The 3,243-nt window shown below is 65.2% G+C and overlaps 1 protein-coding gene across 3 annotated transcripts in view; it reads left to right on the top strand.

The window, feature by feature from the left end:
* Nucleotides 1–405: 405 nt before the first annotated feature.
* Nucleotides 406–3,243, top strand: part of KIAA0513 (KIAA0513 ortholog) — a 13,254-nt gene continuing 10,416 nt past the window's right edge. For 2 of the 3 annotated variants that reach the window (XM_035336911.1, XM_035336908.1), the window contains exon 1: nt 3,120–3,224. The gene's annotated coding sequence lies outside the window, so the exon portion shown is untranslated. Of the gene's footprint in view, nt 553–3,119; nt 3,225–3,243 lie in introns of those variants that run through there. The other variant, XM_035336909.1, reaches the window with a different exon arrangement.

Here is a 3,243-nt window from a genome sequence, read left to right as displayed (position 1 = left end):
GGCCTTGAGCCACCTCGGTCACCTTCCCCTCGGTGCTGCGGCTCCCACGGTGTCCAGAGGGACACCCGGTGCCCGTGGCGTGCCCAAACACCCTGGGGCTTTGCAGCCAGCTCCTGGGGAGCCACCCTGCCTTCCGCCCAGCCCTGTGACGCCGCAGCTCGGGGAGCTGAGCTGGCGCTCGCCGCCACGACCTTTGCGCTCTGCGCTCCCGCGGCCCCCCCCGGGTCTGCTCCTCGCCCTGCTGTGCTCCTGCATTTCGTGTTGGAAGTGGCCGGGCTTTACAAACAGCTCTGGCTGCTCTCCCCGGCCGTGGCACAACTTTTCGGTGCCCTGTGGGCGACGGGGAGGCTTTGGGGGGGGGGTAATTCTAACGCCTCCGCCCTGCCTCGCGTGCGCCTGGCGTGGTGCTGAGCCCTGGGGACGCACGTGCTGCAGCAGGTGTTCGGGAGCTGAGGGGACCCCGGGGGTCTCATGGGGGCTTTTTCTTCTGTAAAAGAAGGCAGCAGTGAGGATGGTGCATCTCTGACAGCCCGCTGCTGGTTCCACGCGGAGGTAAGTGGCCATGCGGCCGTGCCCTTTGCAGCCTCAGGGTGGTCCGGGGGAGGGCTGAGCACCCCCGAAGCAAGCAGTGGGGCACTCTGCTGGCCGCTGCTCTGTGCCAAATGGCAGGGACTGCAGGCACGTTGCTGTGTTTTCGGGCTCCTTTCACATCCAGCAGCCCGGCTGTGATCACCGGGCAGGTGGGAGCTCAGCGCAGGCCTCGTCCCCTCCATCTTTTGGGCTTTGTCTAGAAGAGATGGAGAAAAGCCCGATATTTAAATGCACACGAGTGCCAGCAGAGAAAAACACGTGGTGGTGAAAGAAATAAGGTCCTCCACCCAGCGGGGACCCGCAGCACCTTCCAGCTCTCTCAGATTTGGTGCCACCCGCTGATTTCCATCCCCCCGCCGCGCAGGGCCGGCAGCGGAGCGCAGCGTGCCGAGGTGCCTGCATTTCCCCAGCCCTGTGTGAGCAGCAGGAAGCTCCGGTGACCTCCCCATGGGTGATTCACCCAGGAATAAGGAAACGAGAGGGATTTCCCAAGTGCTGGGCAAACAGGGGCGTTCAGCACGGGAGGGTCCGGCTTACCGCCACCGGCAGAGATTGGATTAGGAGGGATTTGCAGAGGGCCAGCCTGGCAGGGTGGCTTGCTGGGGCGCTTAGCAGCCATGTCACAACGACACGGAGTGTCAAATGATGTCTGTGGGGTTTTGTGGTGCTGGGTTTGCAGGGATCCGTGGTGACAGCCGCTCCTGGAGGTGCTCCAGGGCTGGGGACGGAGGGGACGGAGCCACCGCGGTGCCGCATGGCCTCGGGAGGGTGCCAAGGGAAAGGACTTGGGTGTGTGCGAGAAACCTGGCCGCCTCCTCGCCCTGCAAATCCGAAGCAAATCCCTTAGCCCATGAAATCTTGGGAGGTGAGCTTAAAGCCGGGCTCGGATGGCCGCGTAGTGCTGTGGGTCATTTTCCATGCACGCTCGTTTCTTGCCGTGCAGTGCTGCCCCACGCCACGAGCTTTTGACCTGCTCGGCTGCAGCTGGACACGGCCACGGCCACGTATAAGGGGCTGTCCCTCTTCTGCGGGGCTCGGCTCACAGCCTGGGGGGCAGCCCTGGCCCCATGGCGTTTGCGTGGAGGGCTGGATTTGTTTTTTTTGTGGAGCCCTCGGGCAGCACAGATGCTGTCGGTGCCAGCGCGCAGCCCGGCGTTCCCTCTGCTTGCTCCGTCCCCCTTGTTCCCTGCAGCAGGATTTTGCATCACATCCTCCTGCCTCCGAAACCTTGGCTCCTTTCCGGAGCTGTCACCACCTTCCCCTGCGCTTCGTGCCATTTGCTCGAGGGCAGGCAGCGGAGATTGCCCAACGGCCCCTTCCACAAGATAAAGACGTCCTTCCCCCTCCTCTCCGCCGCCGGGTTCCTCCTCTCTGCCCCCCTGCAGGTGCCGGGGAGCCCTGGGGTGATGTGAGCGGGGCTCTTGCACCACCCTACTGCTGCCGGAGCCTTGCCGTGCCGTGATCTGCCGGGGAAGGAAAGCAGGGCACTCGTCGTGTGCGGCAGACACAGCCGCCTCCGGAGCCTTATTCTGCGAAGAGACGGGGGTGAGGCAACGCGCCGCCGCCTAAACCCGCGGGCAGAGCGGGGCTGGGGGTGCTGGGCTGGGGGCTGGCGTGTCCCAGGGGTGCTGAGGCTGGGAGTCGAGGGAAAATCGAGCCAAGGGCGGCAGCAGCAGCACCGGGGCTCGAAGCTGTGCTTCGGGCACCAGGCACCCACGTGGAAACCGAAGCGGCGAGAGGCCGGCCGCAGCATCCCGTTATATAAAAACCGGGGAGCTGGGACGTGTTTGCGCACGTCGCTTGCGATTTCCGAAGGCAGAGTTAATTATAATCAGGGCCCCCAGCGGACCGCCAATTAGCGATGCTCTCGGCTTTCTGCTGAGCTCCGAATTCTGTCGCGGCCGCGTGGTCTCCGCCGTGGCACGCAGCCCCTGGGCGCCCTGATCCGTATCTCCCTGCCCACGGGGGGTGTTCTGGGGGCAGGAACGGGAACGGGGGCTCTGCTCTGGGGTTGGGTGGGTGTGATTTAGGAGCAGGGAGGACAAGCAGGACCCTGGATGCCCCGCTGGCTTGGGGGGGCTTCAGGATGCCCCTCGCTGCCGTGGGTGGGCACGGCTGGGCTCGTGCTTGGGCAGGATCTCGGGGTCCGGAGCCCCCCCAAAGCAGGGGACACTGTAAGTCAGTGCAGGCAGGTGACAGGGACCCTCTGGGGGGGCTGAGAAGTGGCAGGGGGGACCCCAACCCTGCAGGGCTCCAGCCTCGCCGCGCACGCTGCTCTGCCCCCTGCTTCCTCCCCCCTCCTTTTCTCCCCCCGACCCCAATTTTTATTTTTCCCTGGGGAGGAGCGAAGCAGGTGAGGGGAAAGGCTGGGAAATCCCTTTTAGAGGGGGAGGAATTTATATTTATATGCTTGATGTTTCGGATAGCTGCACGTATGGAGAAGCTGGGGGGGGGGGGGGGCCCACTGGGGGGGGGGGGGGGGTTTACGGGGCGCCCCCCCGGGGGACGGGGACGGGGACGAGGCGTGTGTGAGCCACGCAGGGAGGGACCACCGGGTCCCCACGTCGTGCCCAACGTGCCCACCACGCCGATGCTGCCGACCCCAGGCGATGTGACGCCGCTCCCGGGCGCAGGTAAAGCAATGGGGGGGGG

This window comes from Oxyura jamaicensis, chromosome 11 (genome assembly GCF_011077185.1).
Source record: "Oxyura jamaicensis isolate SHBP4307 breed ruddy duck chromosome 11, BPBGC_Ojam_1.0, whole genome shotgun sequence".
NCBI classification, from domain to species: domain Eukaryota; kingdom Metazoa; phylum Chordata; class Aves; order Anseriformes; family Anatidae; genus Oxyura; species Oxyura jamaicensis.
This window is presented reverse-complemented; position numbering and strand designations above follow the sequence as displayed.